This window comes from Lampris incognitus, chromosome 2 (assembly GCF_029633865.1).
Source record: "Lampris incognitus isolate fLamInc1 chromosome 2, fLamInc1.hap2, whole genome shotgun sequence".
Lineage (NCBI taxonomy): Eukaryota > Metazoa > Chordata > Actinopteri > Lampriformes > Lampridae > Lampris > Lampris incognitus.
The window spans coordinates 128,279,955-128,288,428 of record NC_079212.1 but is presented as its reverse complement, the minus strand read 5'-3'; the positions used below and the strand labels follow the sequence as shown (position 1 = coordinate 128,288,428).

The following is an 8,474-nucleotide window of genomic DNA, read 5'->3' as shown; positions in this document are numbered from 1 at the left end:
GCAGGCTCTGGGAGATAGCGGAGAGGGGACGGCTGGCCACACACACACACACACACACACACACACACACACACACACACACACACACACACACACACACACACACACACACACACAGTGCCAGAACCCATTTCCTTTTAGATCACATAATAAACATTCCAAAAAATAAGTAGCATTTATAAATACCAGTACTTAAAATAGGTATACTGGCAAAATTGAACCATAGCAGCTATACTGCTAGGAACAATATAAACTAAAATCCCAACAGTACAACACTAAGAAACTATTGAACTAAGACAAACCAAGTCTCTAGCTTCTTTTAAATCTCATCTTAAAACTTTTTTTGTGAAAGCTTTTACAAATGTTTAAAATTTGTTTTTATTTATTTATACCGTTTTCATTTTCATATTTGGTCTTATTCTTATTTTTGCTTTGTCTGGTTTTATTTCTTTGTAAAGCACTGTTGTGGAGGCCTTACCTCCATCCAACATTGGCCGAATTTCTGGCTCCAGTAAAAAGTTGCTCGTTTTCTCCACGGAGTCGGATGAACTTTTCAGTTTGTTCCTTGCTCCCTTAAACAAAATGAAATGTAAAGCATGTTTTGTGTTATGTCAACGGGCAAAAAGGTTCTTATATACTAAATTAACAATAATTCAAACGTTTTACTAGACTTAACGGTTTTACAGTCTGGAAATAAAGCAGGACTCGCAACTTAATCTAAAATGTGTTCGTCTTGGTGCATTTATGTACATAATATGAAGTATAAATAATCTATAAAATGTCATGGTTATCTTAGACATGAGTCAAACTCTTAAAGTCTAACATTTGAACGTGAAGCTTTACAAGGCTTTAGTTCAAAGGCTGAAACTGAGCTCCTCACATCGAGCCAACGGCCAACGGCTAGCAGAACCCGTTGGCTAGCATGCTAGGTGGCTACATGTAAGAAATACTAACGTCACGTATTTTAAAGGAAATTTTGAGGTTTTAAGGTCCCCTGAACTTTAACATATCTGGCGTTAGATGTTCAAATGAGTAAAAACCCAATACTTACATTTATGAGGGAAATCTTGTTCGGTGCTTTGAATAGAGATTCGTCCGCCGTCCATTATTATTTTTTGTTGTTGTTGTTTTTGGGGAGAACGGGCGGAGCAGCGGCGCGCAAAGAATCTTGGGATATGGTGTTACGTCTGCACACATCGGCAGTGCTGCATTTGATTTGGTGCTGTTCTATTGTGCTGGGATCGATTGGTGATGCCTGCGGGCTCTGGGTTGTTTGATCGGGTCTGCCTGTGATGCTGTGTTAGTCTAAATAAAGAATGAGACGTAGAGGTTGTGTCGAGCGACAGCGCTGTGTCCTGACGTGATTTCTAAATACAATATTGGCGACGAGGATGGCTGATATCTCTCTCCCACCACCTGCCCCCTTCCTGGCATTACCTGGCGAGCCTCCGGTGCCATGGACTCGCTGGCTACATAGTTTTGAAAATTACATCATCGCCTCAGGGCTCGACGACGTGAGCCAGGCTAGGAAGACGGCTCTGTTGCTACACTGCTTGGGAGCAGAGAGCCATCGTGTGCTCGGGACTCTGGGGAACGTCACAAACTTTGGCGAAGCTGTGGGACTTATGAGCACCCATTTCGCTGCTCCACAAAGTGCCCTCCTTCGGCGATTTATAGTCCGTCAGCGACACCAACTGCCCGGTGAGTCTGTGCAGCAGTATGTAGCTAATTTGCGAGGGCTAGCTAGCTCATGCAAGCTTTGCACGCTTCAGGACGAGATGGTTCGCGACCAGCTTATCGAACACACCAACAACGCAAAGGTGCGTGAGACTCTCCTGCTGGAAAAAGACGATCTGCTGCTGTCCAGAGCAATTACCATCGCATTACAGGTTGAGAGAGCAGCTGAGTGTGCTGCTATGCTGAATACACAGCAAGTGGCCACCTCCAGTCAAGCTGCCAACGACTCCTCCCTCTACTCACGGCTGCCCCTCGGGACGCAACCCAGCCAGAGCGAGGCGGGCGCCGACTCCACTGAGGACGTCTTGCAACTGCAACGACAGCGTTCTCGGCCCCGCCCTCAACAGTCCTGTGGTAACTGTGGATCTCGGTCTCATGTTTCAAGGGCTCAGAACTGCCCTGCCCGTTGCCAGACATGCCGTAGCTGCGGTAAGCAAAATCACTTTGCCAACGTCTGTCGGTCTTCCCTGGCTGGGTCAGGGGGCCACACACCCCAGTCTTCAACCGCCATCATTCACAAGGTGAGCTCTGGGCCAGTGTCATTCAAATCATGCACAGTCAACATTAATGATGTGTGCATCGCCCTGCTGTTGGACACCGGTGCAGGTGTGTCTCTCCTCAATGTTGATACCTACAGTCAATTTTTCGGTTCACTGCCACTGTCCGCACCCTCAGCTGTCCTCTGTGGGTATGGTGACTCCAAAATCGATCTGGTTGGCTCTCTCCAAGTGACTGTCCGCTATGGAACCAAGCTGGTGCCCAATGCAGTTTTTCATGTGGCACACCGTGGGGCCAACCTGATAGGCCTGGACCTGTTCTCCGCTCTGGGGTTCTCCCTCTTAGACACAAGGGGGGCAGCAATCCTGACTGTTGCCACGCCTTGGCAGCAGAAGTGGCCATCGCTGTTTATGGGGCTGGGCTGCCTCTCGGCCTTCGCCCATCAACCTCCTCAACCCTGCTGTGAAATCTGTCATCCAACCACTGTGCCGCATCCCATTGGCTCTCCGTGATGGGGTCTCTGCCGAGCTGCAACAACTGCTGGAAGCTGGCATCATTGAACCGGTGGACGCGTCACCTTGGGTCTCAAACCTCGTGGTGGCTAAGAAGAAGTCGGGGGGCCTGTGTGTCTGCGTCGATCTACGTGCAGTAAATAAGGCAGTGGTCCCTGATAAGTATCCACTGCCCACCTCAGAAGAACTCACTGCTCAGTTCTATGGCTCTGAGGTGTTCTCCAAGCTCGACCTCAGACAGGGGTACTTACAGGTGCCCCTCCACCCCAGCAGCCGAAACCTCACAGCCTTTGTGACACATGCAGGAGTGTTTCGCTACACCAGGATGCCTTTTGGTCTCAGCTCCGCCCCTAGCTGCTTCCAGAAAATCATGGTCTCTGTGCTGGCTGGCATCCTGGGCGTGGCCATTTATCTGGACGATATAGTGGTACACGGGCCCACCAGTGAAATCCACGACAAGCGCCTCAACATGGTCTTCGCAGCCCTGTCTAAGCACAAGCTAACTCTCAATGCTGAGAAATGTGTCCTCTCTGTGCCAGCCATCGAGTTCGTGGGGTTCCGGCTGTCAGCGAGCGGTGTAACTCCACTACAATCCAATGTGGACGCCATTCAGGCCATCCCTGAGCCCAGCTCAGCCGCCCAGGTCGCCTCCTTCCTGGGTATGACAAGTTACTACCTGAGGTTTCTTCCCCAGTATTCTGCGACCACAGCCCCCCTGCGCCAGCTGCTGCGTAAGGACGAGCCATGGGTGTGGTCAAAGGCATGCAGTGACGCTGTGCGTGATCTCAAGACTCAACTGACTTCATCACCAGTGTTGGCTCACTTCGACATCTCCAGCTCCACCTTTGTGACCTGTGACGCGTCAGCCACAGCGATAGGGGCTGTGCTGTCTCAAACCCAGAACGTTGTGGAGAAGCCCATCGCCTTCGCCTCCCTTTGCCCTCAACCTGACCGAACAGCGGTACTCCGTGGGTGAGCGTGAACTCAATAAACATGGTAAATAACTCAGGCTAGCACACAAACTGTACAGCCATTAGCCTAGCATAGACCGCCATAGCAATAAGCTGAAAAGGGAAACAAATGACCAGCGTGTGAAGCCTACATTCATCTGACAACTAAACATCGTTTTCCTTCCACAGAACAATTTCCCCATGAAAACACTCATCCTAACAATATTTTACATCTGTACTTACAGACATAAATCCAAGGCTGTAAGTCCGACAGGCGACTCATGACACCTCACTTGACTGTCCTTAAGTAAGACGACATAATCTACTTGAATGTTGGGTCTCTTTCCTTTCCACTTCCTCCTTGTCTGCAACGTCACAAAATACTCCAGCCTCCATTTCTTCCAGAAACAGTCTATGAGACTTTGGACCTGTCTCCACTGACTTAGGTCTTTGAGCTCGAAGTTCCCAAGTGGTGCTGACGCAGCTCTGGCTTTCTGAATCAGACCTCAGGCATGACTCAGACTTCAGGCAATCAGACCTCAGAACCTCAGGCATTTCAGGGTCGGTCAAAACAGGAACTAAAGGTCTGGTGTTAATTATGGCCATGACTTCGGCCATAAGAGTGGTCAATACCTCATGTGTGAGGCGAGTGGTTGAAGTTTTTAGCAGCCGGCTATCCAGAATGCATCAAACAACATCAATCATTCTTTCCCACACTCCTCCCATGTGAGGTGAATGAGGTGCATTGAATGTCCAAGTGCAGCCGTGGTCCAAGTCTCCTTTGATCTCTGGATCATCAACACTGATTTTCAGTTCTTTGCAGGATCCAACGAAGTTCATGCCTTGGTCTGACCGGAGGTGCTTGACTGGTTCTCTAATTGACAGGAATCGACGCAAGGCATTTACAAAGCTGGAAGTCGACATTGACTCGATGAACTCCAGATGAACTGCTCAAGTGCTCAGGCCAGTAAATATCACAGCCCGCCACCAGCACTCTTCCCTCTAGTGAGGAGGGATGTGATACCCCATGGCCCCAAAACATCTAGACCACACGAGTGAATGGTGGATCCACAGTGACTCTGTCTGCGGGTAAATTGGCCATTTTGTGTTCCTCTAGCCGTCCTCTCAATTTCCTGCAAGTGACACATTTATAGATTACACTGGAAACGAGCATCTTGCCTCCAATGACACAAAGTCCTGCTGTGTGCAATGCACCTTCAGTGAACTGACAGCATTGGTGAGCTACTTGGTTATGGTATTGTCTGACTAGTAGAGCGGCTACATGGTGACTGGGATTATCAAGATTCAAGATTTCAAGATTTAGTTTATTATCATTTTCATTATGTACCTGCACACATAAAAAAAACCGAAATGCCATTTCTCCCAGCCCACAACAGCGCAACAGAGAAGATAAAAAAATACACACCCAAAAAATTCCCTAAAAACGACACCACTTAAAACATAAAAACAGAGAACAAAACAAAAAAGGACAAACAATTAACAAATCAGGGGGTGCTTTTCCAGTTCTGACAGATCAGCTGACTGCAAGCAACCTCCAACTCTTATCAACCCTTCCTCATCAATGAAGGGATCAAGTTTCTTAAGATGGCTTTAATGGGAGAGCTCTTCCTCTTTTGTGAGACTCTTGAGCGCTTCTTTATAAACTTCATGCTGTGCACACCGAATGAAGCCTCTTTGATTGTGAGAGCTCTGTAGTGTGCAGATCGTTGCAGCAGTGCCAGCCTGTGCAGTTTTCTGTGTAAGTGTTGCCATACCTCTCACGAGGGACTTCCAGCTTGAGAAGCGTTCAAATCTATGTGACCCAAACAACTGTTCTGTAGCCTTTGTGACAACGGTAGACACTTGTGGATGGATCTCTTCATCCCATGATGGCTTCATGAGCTCAAAAGATTCAGTCTCTTTGTATTCCTCCGAATCAGCCTGTATCAAGATCTCTGGAACGGAGAGCCAGCTGGTGTGTCGTAGGTGAGCTGCTGAAATGAACCTGGTCCCATGATCCGTGCTGGTCCCATGATCTGTGCTAACATGATGCCACTGTTCTGTTTTTTTTTTTCTGGAGTGTACGCTGCAGAGTTGCGAGACGTTTCAAAGCTTGGTCTCTGTTGTTCAGAAGAGAGCTATGTGGTGAGCGGAATGGCAAGGGTGCTACCCAGTGATTTACTTCATCAATGTAGACTTCTCTCTCCATTATCTCCAGGATGATGCCATCTTCAACAGACAGAGCAGGTTTGTCCATCTGGATTTCTTTGAAAAACCTTGCCTCCAAGGTCATCTGTGCTGGTGGCAGGAGGGTACATACAACGTACAACAATCTGATTGGACGAACGTGCCACTCGTCTGTCTATGGTTTCCGCGCCTGGTTTCAGCTGAACAAACATAGTGGACATTCATGTAAATGATATCTTATTTCACTTAAATAGTCTACTGAAATCGTTTTCTGAACATGGTAACTCACACCATCTAATGTTAGTAAATCCAAACTGTCACCTTAACGATCAGCAATGATCTAAGGCAATATGTGCACAGTGGCACAGTGGTTAGCATGGTCGCCTCACAGCAAGAAGGTCCTGGGTTCAGGCCCCAGGGTAGTCCAATCTTGGGGGTCGTCCTGGGTCGTCCTCTGTGTGGAGTTTGCATGTTCTCCCCATGTCTGCGTGGGTTTCCTCCAGGTGCTCTAGTTTCTTCCCACAGTCCAAAGACATGTAGGTCAGGCTAATTGGCCATACTAAATTGTCCCTAGGTGTGAATGTGTCTGTGTGTGTCTTTCAGCCCTGTGATGGCCTGGCGGCCTTTCCAGGGTGTCTCCCCGCCTGTCACCCAATGACTGCTGAGATAGGCTCCAGCATCCCTGAAGCCCAGAGAGCAGGATAAGCAGCTTGGATAATGGATGGATGGATGGATGTATACTTCTCATGGCAACTGCACTAACAGCAAAGCCACACTTGCAAGTGATTCACTGAGCAACCGTTTTGCCTCCATTCATTTCCCAAGGAGTACAAATTACTGTGGCTAGTGGCATCGTGGGATAGCAGCTGGTGCGATGCTGGCTGGGAATGGGAGAATGGGGGTATGGAGGACCAAATCTGACTTATTGGGGACTAAATAAAGTAATGAATACATTTTAAAATTGTTCAAATAAATTCAGAAATAGATAAATGAGTAAACTGCTGGGACTGGCTCACTGCTGGGACTGGCTCCAGCATCCCCGCGACCCTGAGAGCAGGATAAGCTGTTTGGATAATGGATGGATAAATGAGTAAATACATTAATTCATCAAATAATTTAATTGATAATTGAATTCAATTAGAGCAGACACACTCAGGCTTGATTACTGCCAGCCCTGTTGAATCTAAACATGTCAATGTGAAGTGGGCTACAAGCAGCACACTATGCCGCCATCAAAAGAAATTCCAGAAGAGATGAGAAAAAAAGTTGTCAAGATTCTTCAGTCTGGAAAGGGTAACAAAGCCATTTCTAAGGCTCTGGGACTCCAGTCAACCACAGTGAGAGCCATTGTCTCCAAATAGAGAAAAACATGGAACTGTGGTGACTCACCCAGCAGTGGTTGGCCTACCAAAATTCCTCAAAGGCTGCAGCAATCACTCATACAGGAAGTCCCAAAAAACCCTGGACAACATCTAAAGAACTGCAGGCCTCTCTAGCCTCAGCTAAGACAAATAAGAAAGATACTGGGCAAAAATGGGATTCATGAGAGAGCTGCAACGCACAGACCACCACTAACTAAGTGAAACATTAGAGCTCATCTCACATTTGCAAAAAAAGCACGTTGATGACCCCCAAGCCTTTTGGAATAATTTTCCGAGGGCAGACAAGGCAAAAGTGGAACTTTTTGAAAGACACTGGTCCTGTTATGTCTGGTGTAAAAGCACACAGCATTTCACAAAAAGAACATCGTACCAACGGTCAAACACGGTGGTGGTAGTATGATGGTGTGGGGATGCTTTGTGCCTCAGGGCCTGGAAGACTTGCCATCATTCAAGGAACCATGAATTCTGCTCTCTACCAAAACATTCTGAAAGGAGAATGTCTGGTTATCAGTCAGTGATCTAGATTATGCAGCAGGACAATGATACATTTCACAAGCATAAGTCCACCTCAGAATGGCTCAAAAGAAACAAAATTAAGGTTTTGGAGTGGGCTAGTCAAAGTCCTGACTTGAACCCAATCGAGATGCTGTGGCAGCAAAAATAGAGGACATGGTAGGGAGGGCAAATATTTTTTCTTCATAGCACTGTATATTGGGGCTGCCAGCAGATACTGCAACATCAATAGCTAAAACCCAGGTTCACCTTTTTTATTCGATGGGAAATGTGCCTAGTAACAACAGCACAGCCACTTTCATTTAAAATGAATCTCAGCAATTTTGAGTGGTCATATGTATCCTACATATCAAAAAGTTATGAAGAACAATCTGAAGGATTGCAACTTTAATAACCAGTATTACTCTGTTGTGTTTCAGGACACCAAGGGTCCTATGAATACCAGACCAGTGAAGGTACTGAAGTGAAACTATTGGTTATGTACAAACGAAATAACTTGCCACTATAGGGTACTGAGCCACTTATGTTATCATTTATGTTCACACTGACAGATTATTTTCAGACTTTAAAGGTCAAGGTTCTGATCAAATGTCAAGTTTCATATTGGCAGTACAATTTATTCTTTTTTCCCCCCACAGAAAAGAAGTATATCAAATGCAGAAGTAAGAAACATTCTTGTCTTTACAGTTATTTCC

General features: G+C 46.7%; 1 long non-coding RNA gene across 1 annotated transcript; it reads right to left on the bottom strand.

Annotated features, from left to right (window-relative positions):
* On the bottom strand, positions 1 to 1,094 carry LOC130107042 (uncharacterized). Its single transcript, XR_008809794.1, has 3 exons — positions 1,052 to 1,094; positions 479 to 572; positions 1 to 32 (listed from the first exon to the last, which is right to left on the bottom strand). It is a non-coding gene; the product is annotated as an uncharacterized LOC130107042 (long non-coding RNA).
* Positions 1,095 to 8,474: the final 7,380 nt, after the last annotated feature.